General features: G+C 39.7%; 1 long non-coding RNA gene across 1 annotated transcript in view; it reads right to left on the reverse strand.

Moving 5' to 3' along the window:
• Positions 1-9,641: 9,641 nt before the first annotated feature.
• LOC144380487 (uncharacterized) overlaps positions 9,642-15,032 on the reverse strand; it is a 45,491-nt gene continuing 40,100 nt past the window's right edge. The window contains exons 2-3 of the long non-coding RNA XR_013444654.1: positions 10,892-10,938; positions 9,642-9,707 (exon numbers count right to left, since the gene is read on the reverse strand). This is a non-coding gene — a long non-coding RNA (uncharacterized LOC144380487). The remainder of the gene's footprint in view (positions 9,708-10,891; positions 10,939-15,032) is intronic.

Raw genomic sequence — 15,032 nt, forward strand, 5'->3', positions numbered from 1 at the left:
ATGTTCCACTAACTGAGGCAGCCAGGCACCCCAGTACCATACTGTTTTAATTATTATAGCTTTATAATACATTTTGAAATGAGGAAGTGTGATGCCTTCAACTTTGTTTCTTCTTAAGACTGTTTTGGCTATTCAGGATCCTATGTGGTTCCACATGAATTTTAGGATTGTTTTTTTCTGTAAAAAATTACACTGGAATTTTTTTTAAAGAGTTATTTATTCATTTGAGAGAGAGAGAGAGAGGAGAGAGAGTGTGCACACATACGGGGGTGGGGAGTACGGGCAGAGGGGGAGAGAGAGAGAGAGAATCCCAAGCAGACTCCAACCTGAGCACGGAGCCTGACGTGGGGCTCAGTCCCAGGACCCCAAGATCACAACCTGAGCTGAAACCAAGAGTTGGACAATTAACCAACTGAGTCACCCAGGAGCCCCCCATTGGGATTTTGATAGGGATTGCATTGACTCTGTAGATTGCTTTGGGTAATATGGACATTTTAACAATATTCTTCCAATCCATGAACATGTGATATCATTCCAATTTTTTGTATCTTCAATTTCTTTCATCAGTATTTTGTAGTTTTCAGTGTACAAGTCACCTCCTTAGTTAAGTTTATACCTAAGTGTTTTATTTTTTTGATGCTATTGTAAACGGGATTGTTTTCCTAATTTCCTTTTCAGATACATCATTATTAGTATATAGAAATGCAACTGTTTGAGACGCCTGGGTGACTCAGTTGGTTAAGCGCCTGCCTTCAGCTTAGGTCATGATCCCAGGGTCCTAGGATGGAGTCCCGCATCGGGCTCCCTGATGAGCAGGGAGCTTCTCCCTCTGCCTGCCGCTCTCCCTGCTTGTACTCGCTTGCTCTCTCTCTCTCCTTCTCTCTGACAAATAAATAAATCTTAAAAAAAAAAAAAAAGAAATGCAACTGATTTTTATATGTCAATTTTGTATCCTGCAACTTTACTAAATTAGGGTGCCAAAAATACACAATGGGGAATGGATAGTCTTCCCAATGCTGTTGGGAAACTGGACATCCACTTGCAAAAGACTGAAACTGGACCTTTATCTTATACCATACACAAAATCAACTCAAAATGGATTAATGACTTAAATATAAGACTTGAAACTGTAAAACTCCTAGAAGAAAACATAGGAGATAACATCATGACCTTAGTCTTAACAATGATTTCATGTTAATGACACTAAAAGCACAGGCATCAAAAACAAAAATAAACAAGTGGGACTATATTAAACTCAAAGGCTTCTGTACAGCAAAGGAAACATTCAAGAGGGTGAAAAGGCAATCTAAGGAATGGGAGAAAATATTTGCAAACTATATATCTGATAAGGGGTAAATCTCCAAAATATATAAAGAAATCCTATAACTCAATATTAAAAAAACCCAACTAAATTAATAACCCAATTAAAAAATGGGCTAAGGAGTTGATTAGACATTTTTCAAAGATATACAAATGGCCAACAGATATATGAAAAGATACCCAACAACACTAATTATCAGGTAAATGCAAATCAAAACCATAATATCACCTCAGACCTGTTAGGATGGCTATTAACAACAACAACAACAACAACAAGACAACTGTTGGCAAGGATGTGGAGAAACTGGAATCCTTGTACACTGGGAACCTTTGTGCAGCTGGTAAGGAAAACAGTACGGAAGTTCTTTAAAAAATTAAAATCAAGGGACGCCTGGGTGGCTCAGTCGGTTAAGTGTCTGCCTTGGGCTGGGGTCATGATCCCAGGGGTCATGATCCCACATCGGGCCCCCTGCTCAGCGGGGAGCCTGCTTCTCCCTCTCCCACTCCCCCTGCTTTGTGTGCTCTGTCTCTCGCTGGCAAATAAATAAATAAATTTTTTAAAACAATTAAAATTAAATTAAAATAGAACTGCCATATGATCCAGAAATCCCACTTCTGGGTATTTATCCATGAAAACTAAAATCAAGATCTCAAAGAGATTAGCACTCCTATGTTCAGCACTATTCATAGCAGCCAATATGTGGAGACCACTTAAATGTCCATCAACAGATGAATGGATAAAGAAAATGTATATACATACGATAGAATATTATTCAGCCTTAAAAAAAAAAAAAAGGAAATCTGGGGCACCTGGGTGGCTCAGTTGGTTGAGTGTCTAACTCTTGATTTTGGCTCAGGTCATGATCTCAGGGTTGTGAGATCGAGCCCCGTGTCCGCACTCAGCATGGCGCCTGCTTGAGATTCTCTCACTCCCTCTCCCTCTGCCCCTTTCCCTGCTTGAGTGCGCTCTCTCTCTCTCTCTCAAATATATAAATAAATAAATACAATCTTAAAAAAAAGAAGGAAATCAGGACATTATGATAAGTGAAATAAGCCAGTCACAGAAGGACAAATATTGCATGATTACACTTAGATGAGGTATCTAGAATAGTCAAATACATAGGCACAGAGGATAGAATAGTGGGTAACAGAGGCTGGTGGTAAGGGGACGTGGGGAGTTGTTAATCAGTGGGTATAAAGTTTCAGTTAAGCAAGATGAATAAATTCTAGAAATATGCTGTACAACACTGTGCCTATAGTTAATACTGTATTTTACACTTAGAAATCAATACTGTATTACACACTTAAAAATCTGTTAAGAGGACAGATCTCATGTTAAGTGTTCTTTCCTTCCATGATAAAATTTTTTAAATTTTAATTTTTTAATGTAAGTGCCAATGACAGAATGAAACTGCTAGATAACATATCATTTCTTCTGCCAGCAAATAAAGTAGCTAACAATCATGCAAGTGCACTAGTTTTCTCAAAATGAAATGTTTTGATCTAATAACCTACCTTATCATCAAACTCCAATATCAAAAGTTTCGCTGTTTTATTTATTTATTTATTTAAGTAATCTCTACACCCAACATGGGGCTTTACCTCATGACCCCAAAATCAAGAGTCGCATAGTCCTCCAACTGAGCCAGTCAAATGCCCCAAAAGTTTTCCTGTTTTATTTATTTATTTATTTATTTTAAAGATTTTATTTATTCACTTGAGAGAGAAAGAGTGTGTGAGAGAGAGAGACAGAGAGAGAGAGATCACGGGCAGGGGGGAGGGATAGAGGGAGAAGCAGACACCCAGCTGAGCAGGGAGCCCCATGCGGGACTCGATCCCAGGACCCTGGGATCATGACCTGAGCCGAAGGCAGACGCTTAACCGACTGAGCCACCTAGGCGCCCAGTTTTCCTGTTTTAATTTTTTTTTCTTTTTCTTCTTTTTTTTCTTTTTCTTTTTCCTGTTTTAAATAAATACATTCTTCAAGATTAGAAAAAATATTGATAATTGAAAATTGCTGAAACTGAGTGACTGCTCAACGGGGGTTCATTATACCATTCTCCCCACTGTTAGGCACACTTCAACACTTCCATAATAAAAAGTTTTTAAAAATTCCTTTAATTATTTTCTGATCCCAGTCTCCAGGATAAAGTACACGTTTTTCTTTTAGCAGGAAAACAAGATTCTTTAGAATCAGGCCTACCTCTCTGGCTTCATATCTTATGCCCTCCCATGCCCACCCCTCTTACATTCTATACTCTACGTTAGGATTTCTCAGCTTCAGCACTATTGTGATTTTGGTTCCAATAATTCCTTGTGGGGGGCTTACCCTGTGAAAATTAATAAAGGGAAATCTCATTTAAAATGGAGTCAGACTTGGGGCGCCTGGCTGGCTCAGTCAGTTAAGCATCTGCCTTCAGCTCAGCTCAGGATCCTGGGGTCCTGGGATCGAATTCTGCGTCTGGCTCCCTGCTCAGCGGGGAGTCTGCTTCTCTCCCTCTCTAATAAATAAATAAAATCTTTTTTTTTTTTTTTTTTAGAGATTTTATTTATTTATTTGACAGAGAGAGAGAGACAGGAAGATTCTATATTTGAACATCAGGAGCGCCTGGGTGGTGCAGTCAGTTAAGCAATGGACTCTTGGTTTCCGCGCAGGTCCTGATCTCAGTGTCGTAAGATGGAGCCCTGAGTCAGGCTCTGTCTTAGAGAGGGTTCTGCTTGAGATTCTCTCTCCCTCTCCCTCTGCCCCTCCTGCTCGTGCTCACTCTCTAATAAATAAATAAATCTTTAAAAGAAATCTATACTACACTTTGAACTCACAGTTTACTCCAATGGACTTTTTGTCTATAACAGCCCCTCCCAATTCTCCTCTTTCCTCTATAAAAGAGCGTTCCTCTCCTTTGTTCTCTAAACTTGCCCGTGGCTTTTCCTATGGCTTGCTTGTTCCAAACTGCAATTACTCTGCTATTCCTGAATCAACCCATTTGCTGGTAAAATAACTGGCTGTTTTACTTTTAAGGTTCACAACCTGCATATTGTAAAATTTTTAGCAGCATCTCTGTCTTCTATCCACCAGGTGCCAGTAGCACTCCCTTGGTTCTGACAACCAAAAATATTCTTCTCCAGGCTTTGCTAAATGTTCCCTAAAAGGCAAAATAGCCCATGATCAAGACCACTGGTCTAGGTATACCAGACAACTTGCAGTTCCTAACATGACATGCTGTTTCATACCTTTGATAATTTGCATAAACTATTCCCTTTGCCTGGAATGTCTTCCCTCTCCTCTGCCTGACAACTTTTGTTAATGGTTCAAATAACTGCTTAAAGCAACAACTTCTTTGTTTCCTGTGTTCATTTTTGTAGCTCCAGTGCCTAACACAGTCCCTGGCATAAAATAGGTACTAAATAAATGTTTGCTGAAAGGATTAATCATCATTATTAAGAGATTTTTATTGAGCTCCTTGTGAGTACTGATTTTTATAAAAGGTACAAAACAGGATCCTCACTCTAAGGTTGTTAACAATTTAATGGGTGTGATAGAAACTATTAATTATCCCCCATTGTCCTTTCTCTCCTTTTCTCTTGAGTAAAAGCAGCTGATAGCTGCCTAGTAAAAACATTTCCCAACCTCCCTTACAGAGTAAGTCCTTGACAAGTGATGTAAGTGGAAGTGGTATGTGTCCCTTAAAAGAAGGGACAAGTTCATTTTGCTTTCTTCCTTTTGGCTGGAATGCAGATCAAGTGGCTGGAGCTCAGCAGCTATTTTGGACTATGAGGCAGAAGCCTCAGGCTAAGGATATCAGAGCAACAATAAAGAACAAGCGTGTGTCCTTGATGAGCACAAAACCACCCAACTCAACTTGGACTTCATGTCTTCTGACTTTATAGCATAAAGAAATAAACTTTTATCTTGTCTAGAATATAGTTAAACTTAATCTCAAATAATTAAGTTGGGAAGACCAAAAGCAGAAGAGATTGGATTGAAGAGCAAAACAGAATCCTAGGATGGATGAGGTAATTCATATAAGAGTAAAATAATGCAAAAGGTGGATGAAATACCAAGGATACCTCATGCCTAGAGGTGTTTGGGAGTAAGGTTCAAATTCCTAAAACCTGAAAAGATATGGTGCCCCATGACTAAGAGATTTTTTAGAAATAAGTCTTCAAGCCAGAGGAGCAACCTCAAATACTTAGCAAGATAAATAAAAATAAATCCACACCTAGACAAGTTGTAGTAAAACTTGGGGCACCTGTGTGGCTCAGTTGGTTAAGCGACTGCCTTCAGCTCAGGTCATGATCCCAGAGTCCCAGGATCAAGTCCCACATCAGGCTCCCCACTCAGTGGGGAGTCTGCTTCTCCCTCTGACCCTCTCCCTTCTCATGCTCTCTCTCACTCTCTCTCTCTCAAATAAATAAATAAAATCTTAAAAAAAAAGTAGTAAAACTGAAGAACATAAAAAACAAAGAGAAAATCTTAAAAGATAAGAGAGATAGATTACCGGGACACTTGGGTGGCTCAGTTGGTTAAGCATCTGCCTTTGGCTCAGGTCATAATCCCAGGGTCCTGGAATCGAGCCCCACATTGGGCTCCCTGCTCAGCAGGGAGCCTGCTTCTCCCTCTGCCTGCCGCTCCCCCTGTTTGTGCTCACGCTCTCTCTCCCTGACAAAAAAACAAATAAAATCTTTAAAAAAAAGGAGAGAGATTACCAACTAAGTAACAATAGAAAAATAACTACAGATTTCTCAAGAAAAAAAAAGATATCAGAGATAATAGGATAATAAAATGATAGAATAATATCTTCCAAGTGCTGAAGAAAAAAATCAATCAAGAATTCTACATCCGTTCAACAGACTCAGCAAGGCCAATGAATTCATTTTTTTAAAAAACTCAACACCTTCTCTGTGCCTGGCAGTTTTCTAAATGATTGGGATACGTAACAAATGAAATAGACAGAAATCCATGCCCTCGGGTTGCCTAGGTGGCTCAGTCAGTTAAGCCTCTGACTCTTGGTTTTGGCTCAGGTCATTGATCTCAGGGTTGAGATCAAGCCCTGTGATAGGCTTCATGCTAGGCTTTCTCTCCCTCTCCTTCTGCCTCCTCCCCCCTGCCCCGTCCCCGGCACGTGCACACATGTGCATGCGCTCTTGTGGGCACGTGCTCTCTCTCTCTCTCTCTCAAAAAAAAAAAAATAATAATAATAACCCAAACAGGTAAGGGAATTGAGATGGTCTGGGGTGGGAAATGGGCTGAAAGTTATTAAAGGGTTGTCAGGGTCATCTCATTAGAGCGAAGATTTGAAGGAGGTGAGGTACTTGGTGGAAATGTATCCAGATAAATTTTTATTTAGGCATGAGAGAGAAATAAGAGCATTTTTAGACATATAAAGATTGTGGGTGTTTACTATTCACACACTTACTGACATAACTATTAAAATGAAGATTTTTGCAAGAAGGAAACTGAACACAAAAAGAGAAAAAAGCAAAAAGAAATGGTGAGCAAAGGCCTTACAAAATCTTTTTTTTTTTTCAGATTTATTTACTTCTTTGAGAGAGAGAGTGTGTGCACGTGAAGGGGGGGAGGGGCAGAGGGAGAGGGAAAGAAGCAGACTCCCTGCTGAGCACAGAGCCTGATATGGGGCTCAATCTCACGACCCTGAGATCATGACCTGAGGCAAAACCAAGAGTCAGATACTTAACTAATCAGCTGAGTCACCCAGGTGCCCCAACTTTGCAAAATCTAAATGTATACTAACTGTTCACATATAAAGGGAGGGTTAAAAAAATGAAACTCAAACACCTCACAACCATAACACAGGAAAGTAGATGGCATGATGGGAAGAATTGGAGTTAAAGCCCTGAAAACTCCATGTATTGTTTGCAAGAATGATGTAGTTACTTATTAACTCTAAACTTAAAAATTAAACATGCACGTTGACATTTTAAATCAATATTAAAAGAGATAGTAAAGGGCGCCTGGGTGGCTCAGTTGGTTAAGCAACTGCCTTCGGCTCAGGTCATGATCCTGGAGTCCCCGGATCGAGTCCCACATCGGGCTCCCTGCTCAGCTGGGGGTCTGCTTCTCCCTCTGACCCTCCTCCCTCTCGTGCTCTCTGTCTCTCATTCTCTCTCTCTCAAATAAATAAAGTCTTTAAAAAAAGAAAAAAAGAGTAAAAACAAGCAAAAACATACATTTAAAAAACTAAAAATACAACCCTAAATAGCCAATGAGCTCATAAGAAAATCTTAATGGAAATCATGAAAAAGTTAAAACTGAATTACAATAAAATATAAAAACATGTGACATGCATCTAAAATGGTATAATGAAGAAAATTTATAGTGTTAAACACATTTTTTAAAAATATGCCAAATCGGGGTGCCTGGGTGGCTCAGTCGGTTAAGTGTCTGTCTTCGGCTCAGGTCATGATCCCAGGGTTCCTGGGATCAAGTCCAGCGTCAGGATCCCTGCTCAGCGGGGAGTCTGCTTCTCCTTCTCCTTCTGCCTGCTACTCCCCTTCCTTGTTCTCTCTCTCTCTCAATCTCTGTCAAATAAATAAAATCTAAAGAAAATTATGTCAAATCAATGCATAAGGAATTCTATTTTTAAAATTTATTTTTATCTTTATTTTTATTATTTTTTTAAAGTAGGCTCCCTGACCAATGTGGGGCTTGAACTCACAACCCTGAGAACAAGAGTCATATGCTCTACCAACTGAGCCAGCTAGGTGCCCCAAGAGTTCCATTTTTAAAAATTTTTTTTTAAGAATTTTTTTTTTAGTTATTCATTTGAGACAGAGAGATACAGAGTGAGAGAGAGAGCAGGAGCAGTGGAGAGAGGCAGAGGAAGAGGGAGAAGCAGACTCTCTGCTGAGCAGGGAGCCCGATGTGGGGGCTCGATCCCAGGACCTGGAGATCATGACCTGAGCCGAAGGCACACGCTTAACCATCTGAACCACCCAGGCGCCCCAAGTTCCATTTTTTTTTTAAAGATTATTTACTTATTTATTTGAGAGAGAGAGAGAGAGGGGGTATGAGCAGTGGGAGAGGCAGAGGGAGAGAAAAAGGGAGAAGCAGACTCTCCAATGAGCAGGGAGCCCAACGTGGGGCTTGATCCCAGGACCCTGAGATCATGATCTGAGCCGAATGAAGGCAGACGCTTAACCGACTGAGCCACCCAGGTGCCCCAAGAGTTCTATTTTTGAAGCTAGAGAAAGAGCAGAACAAACCTAAGAGGACAGAGGAAAAAAATAATACAGGGAAGAGTAAAAATTAATAAACACACACACAAAAAGTGGAAATGATCAATAAAATCAAAAGCTGGTTCTTTGGGAAGACTAATATGATATACCTCTATAAAGACTGACCTATTTTAAATGATGAAAGGTATACATAAATAATACTGAAAAAAACCATATAACTACAAGATTCAATTAAAATTTAAAGCCATATAGAACACTTTGGAAACATGACAGAATGAAAATGTTTTCATTTCCACAACATCCTGAAATCCCACCAAAAAGATAATAGATAATTATATGGGGTGCCCGGCTGGCTCAGTTGGTGGAGCATGCAACTCTTGATCTCAGGGTCATGAGTTTGAGCCCCACACTGGGCATGGAGATTACTTTAAAAATAAAAATTAATTAATTAAAAATGATAATAGATAATTATAAAAGACATGGACACACAAGGTCATTAAAACTTGCTTAGCTGAATGGAGGAATTATGAAACTAAGTACACGTGTGGGCGAAGCCAACAACATATAATCCAATTTGTGCTGCAGAAACCCATCCAAGTTCAGGAACTAAAGGCATCAGCATGAACAGTATCTCACATTATGCGTAACAAGTGTAATATGCTGGGAAAAGATCTATGATTTCTGTCAGTCAAACTTACAAGCACTGCTGACACTGCCATGCTTTGTTGCCTACGTTCATAATTGAAGGAAATGCTAAATTTCACATAATGGTTAGTGAAAATAAAGATGTAATTTTTTTCCACCCAAGTTCACAAGTTCAACATACCTGTGACCCAGCAAGCCCACTCTTAAATATATACCCAACAGAAATACTTGCATAAAGACACATATATAAGAATGTACATAACATTACTTAATAGCCAGAAATTGGAAACAACCCAATGGTCAAAAACAGTAGAATGACATCCAGTAAATGGGAATCTAAGAAAGACAAAGTGAATTTCCAGGATAACATCTATGTAGCAAGCCTAAAGATCAATCAATCCTTACAGGAGTAGAAGGGTAGATGGCAAGAAGAAATACATCTCCAAATAAAAAACAAAATAAAAACTAAAACTAAAAGATTACCTGATTCCTTTGACCTTGTGGAGTAGGGTTTTATATCTCCGGAGGGGTCTGATGAATAATTACTAATAGGTACAAGAAAACCAATCAAACAAAATAACCAAAGTAATTATTAACTCTAGATAAAACAAAATGTCATATTTGAAAAGAAGTATAATAAGAGTATACAGTTGACCCTTGAACAATGCAGGGGTTAAGGGCACCAAATCCCCCACACAGTCAACAGTCCAAGTATAACTTTTGACCCCCCAAGACTTAACTACTAACAGTCTCCTGTTGATTGGAAGCCTTACTGATAATAGAAACAGTTTGATTAACACATATTTTGTGTATGTATTACATACTGTATTCTTACAGTAAAGTAAGCTAGAGAAAAGAAATGCTATTAAGAAAATCATAAGGAAAATACAATTACAGTACTATATGTATATTTATCGAAAACAATCCATGCAAGAGTGGACCTGGGCAGTTCAAACCCATGTTGTTCGAGGGTCAACTGTATTATATGTCTCAGCTACGAACAACTTTAAATAATCATAATAATGTTAACACTGAATTATGATTTACCAAAAACTGTAATTAAATGTGCTAAGGGGAAGTATATGCAAGACTTTGCACTGTGAATAAATCCCATTAGAAATACTACTATCTTTTACTTGTGGTTTGCCAGTCTGCCATGACTTGAGTAATTAATAACAGATACAGTTTGTGAGCTGGAACTATTTTCTACAATAGATGTGTTTGTGACATCAGGAAATTCTCCAAAACATATTTTACAAGCAATTGGAGCTAATACATGCCTTAACACGGGATGGGTAAAGGCAGATTCTTTAGTAAAAGATTATAAGAACCCTTATCTCCTTATACTGAATGTCAGGGAGGTATAAAAAGAGGTCCCCTGGAGCTAATGATAAAGAACAAAACATAGTCAAATTTACTCTTACTTAGAAACTTGCCTTCGAGATGATCAGTCAGGTAATAAGTTTTATTTAGCTCCTAGGGTTTTAAGTATTCTCCAGTTTTTTTTTATTAGTAAAATTAGAAAAGCAATCTATAGCAAAGCACATAAATTAACAAATTTTAGGTCGAAAAAAGGGTTTTCTGTGTGTTCAATATGCCTTGCCCACTTTTCCCTTTTAATTGGGAGTGGACAGTACAAATGGTTGTATTCTACATTTCTCCTCTCAGACACTCTCTAACTCGTGTGTGTTTGCTGGAGGTGGTAGCTATAAGAGAACTCAATGCTCACCTTCAATAAAATTCAATAGATAATCTCTCTTTTGCTTCTGTGTAAAGCTGAATAGAAAAGGAAAAGGATTTCGAGAATTAGGCAAATAATCTTTTGGTCTGAGTTTCAAATTTAGGAAAAAAACAAATAACTTTTTAAAAAAAGATTTTATTTGAGAGAGAGTGAGAGCACAAGCAGGGGGAGGGGCAGAAGGCGAGGGAGGGGATCTCAAGCCGACTCCTGGCTGAGCACAGAGCTCAACGTGGGGCTTGATCTCATAACCCTGAGATCATGACCTGAGCAGAAATCAAGAGTGGGATGACCAACCATCTGAGCCACCCAGGCGCCCCCCCAAATAACTTTTTTTAAAATTGTAGGGTAGGGGCCAAGGGCAAGCCATCTCAAAGTGTGCCATCTGGCATACTGATTATTTTAATTAAAAGTTACTTAAGGGGTGCCTGGGTGGCTCAGTCAGTTAAGCGTCTGCCTTTGGCTCCGGTCATGATCCCGGGGTCCTGGGATTGAGTCCCATATCGGGCTCCCTGCTCAGCGGGGAGCCTGCTTCTCCCTCTCCCTCTGTCCCTCCCCCTGCTCGAGCTCTCTCTCACGCGCTCTCTCTCAAATAAATAAATAACATCTTAAAAAAAAAAGTTACTTAAGAAATAGCCAGTGCAAGAATACTCTGACACTCCCCACCAACTTTGTCTCCAGAAAGCAGGAAATAAATCTTCCATGTGAAAGGTACACCCTCCCTGTACCAGGAGGTAAACAGACATCCTTATCACCAGAGAGAGAATTCAGAGCCAAGAAGGATGTATAAACAAACCTTATACTTTTACTAATCTACTACCCCAGCCCAAATTCTGTTTAGAATTCCTTACTGATTGAAGCTCCTAAACATGAGTTTTCTTTGGCCTGTCAATTCCTCACAGATGTATTATCTCTTTGTCTAAAAAGTATAAAAACTGCCTGCCTTGGTCATTTCTTTAGGTCTCAATTTCATTATTGGGCCTCTGTGCATACGTAATTAAACTTTGGTTTTTTTTCCTCCTGTTAATCTTCCTCATGGCAATTTAATTCTTAGACCAGCTAGAGTCTTGAGGATAGAGGAAAAATTTTCCTCTCCAACAGTAGCAGAAAGACTAACTTTTTAAAAAAGATTTTATTTATTTATTTGAGAGAGACAGCACTAGTGCGGACAGACATAGAAGGAGAGGGAGAAACAGACTCCCTGCTGAGCAGGGAGCCCGATGCGGGGCTCCATTCCAAGACCCTGGGATCATGACCCGAGCTGAAGGCAAATGCTTAACTGACTGATGGCGCGAGCCAAGCTACTCATGCTGTTTGACAAAGTCCAAGTATGGGGGACGATCCTGAAAACAGGAGACTCCACGGCTGGCTCCTGCTATTCTCTTTCATTTTGTTTATGGCAATCTTTATAATTGTGGGAATATTTCTGGGCTGGCTCCTGCTATTCTCTTTCATTTTGTTTATGGCAATCTTTATAATTGTGGGAATATTTCTGGGGTTTCATGATAAAGTGACTACTCACCTTAGTTACACCTATCTAAGCAATCATAATGAAACTAACCACGAAGAATTAGTTTCTATAGAACAAAATAACAAGACGGTCACGCTCTGTCTAGCACCTTTCTCTTTGCGTACTGTTTTTTAGTTTTAGCGAAAGCCAATAAGCAGAAATCAATAAAGGTCATGTTAATCATTACAAAGGAAAAATGAAAGAAGGCTATGGCCGTAATCCAGAAAATGATCTAAGATTTGGAAAAACAAAAAAATCCTAACATATAAATAAAGTTCCTCCAAGGCTGTCAGGAGGAGATGCTTGCAACCTGACCCTGTGTCTGTTGTCTCCTCATTCGCCGACGCCATCCTTTCCTACGAGAGACCCACCCCGGCTGGAGCTGGACTCCGGCAGACTGAGCCACCCAGGCGCCCCAGAAAGACTTACTTTGTTTTTTCAGTTTAATTTTTTTTAAGTAATCTCTGCACCCAATGAGGGGCTTGAACTCACAATCCTAAGATCAAGAGCCACATGTTCTTGAGCTAGCCAGGCACCCCAGAAAAACTAATTTTATTTTATTTATTTATTTCTTTTTAAAGATTTTATTTTATTTATTTGACAGAGACACAACGAGAGAGGGAACACAAGCAGGGGGAAGTGAGAGAGGGAGAAGCAGTCTTCCTGCAGAGCAGGGAGCCCGATGCGGGGCTCGATCCCAGGACCCTGGGATCATGACCTAAGCCGAAGGCAGACACTTAACGACTGAGCCACCCAGGTGCCCCAAAACTAATTTTAAAGTATTCATCTAGGGGGTGCCTGGGTGGCTCAGTCAGTTAAGCATCCGACTCTTGATTTCAGCTCAGGTCACAATCACAGGGTTACGAGATCAAGCCCTGTGTTGGGCTCTGCACTGGGCATAGAGCCTGCTTAAGATTCTCTCTCTCTCCCTCTGACCCTCCTCTTTCTCCTCCTCTAAAAAAATAAAGTATTCATCTTAACATCATCAAGATAAAGCTTTTCTATTTTGAATACTCTGTTCTTTGCTGATGGCTCTAAATGATTTTACTTTTTTTTTTTTAAAAGATTTTATTTATTTATTTGACAGAGAGAGTGAGAGAGCACAAGCAGGGGGAGCCGTAGAAGGAGAGGGAGAAGCAGGCTTCCCGCTGAGCAAGGAGCCTGATGCGGGGCTCGATTCCAGGACCCTGGGATCATGACCTGAGCCGAAGGCAGACGCTTAACCATCTGAGCCACCCAGGCACCCCTAAATGATTTCACTTTTAAACTCACCATTATTCATTACATACTCATATGATTATCTGAACAACCAAAGTTTAAAGTATTTGAAGCAACCAAAAGGCAAAAGATCTCTAATGTCCATAAAGACAAAATGTGGGGGCACCTGGGTGGCTCAGTTGTTTAAGAATCCGACTCTTGATTTTGGGGCTCAGGTCATGATCTCAGGGTGGTGAGATTGAGCCCCGCATCCAGGTCCTCGTTCAGCAGGGAGTCTGTTTGGAATACCCCCCTCCCCGCCGCTCACGCACATGCTCTCTGTCTCTCAAATAAATAAATAAATAAATCTTTAAAAAAAGACAAAATGTGAACTATGAGACCTTTTAACATTGGAAGCTCTTTTTTTTTTTTTCCCCCGCTTTGGAACACTGCTCTACTAGAAATTAAGAAAGTATTAATTTTGAACCATTTTCCCCCTTAGGCTTAGTTGTGACTGCTTAGTAGTTGTTTACCATAAATAAATGAGAAACATTTCTGATCTTAATATTTTTGGTTTTTTTTGTATATTCTTTGATTTTTCTTTTTACTTTGGGTTTTTTTTCTAGCTCCAAATCCTCCCAACCTGAATTTCTCTACATTCTGTTATTTATCTAATTGTCTTCCTTTACTTCTATACCTATAGAATGTGTTACAATACTTGTTTAATATTTGACATGAAATCTCTTCATGTTTTTGTAACATAACATAAACATCTTTTCCTTTAATTTTTAAAATATTTTAATTCCGGGTGCCTGGGTGGCTCAGTTGGTTGGGCGACTGCCTTCGGCTCAGGTCATGATCCTGGAGTCTCGGGATCGAGTCCCACATCGGGCTCCCTGCTCGGCGGGGAGTCTGCTTCTCCCTCTGACCCTCCCCGCTCTCATGCTCTCTCTCTCATTCTCTCTCTCTAATAAATAAATAAATAAAATCTTAAAATATATATATTTTAATTCCAGTATAATTAACATATAGTATTCTATTGTATTATAGGTGTACAATACAGTGTCAACAATTCTATACATTACTCAGTGCTCATCATGGTAAGTGTACTCTTAATCCCCTTTACCTATTTCACCCATGCCCCCACCCACCTTCCCTCTGGTACCCAACAGTTCTCTATATTTAAGAGTCTGTCTGGGGGCACCTGGGTGGCTCAGTCATTAAGCGTCTGCCTTCGGCTCAGGTCATGATCTCAGGGTCCTGGGATCGAGCCCCACATCGGGCTCCCTGCTCCACGGGAAGCCTGCTTCTCCCTGTCCCACTCCCTCTGCTTGTGTTCCCTCTTTTGCTGTGTCTCTCTCTGTCAAATAAATAAATAAAATCTTAAAAAAAAAAAAAGAGTCTATTTTTTTGTCTCTTTTTTCC

The sequence above is a fragment of the Halichoerus grypus genome, chromosome X (genome assembly GCF_964656455.1).
Source record: "Halichoerus grypus chromosome X, mHalGry1.hap1.1, whole genome shotgun sequence".
Classification (NCBI taxonomy): Eukaryota; Metazoa; Chordata; class Mammalia; order Carnivora; family Phocidae; genus Halichoerus; species Halichoerus grypus.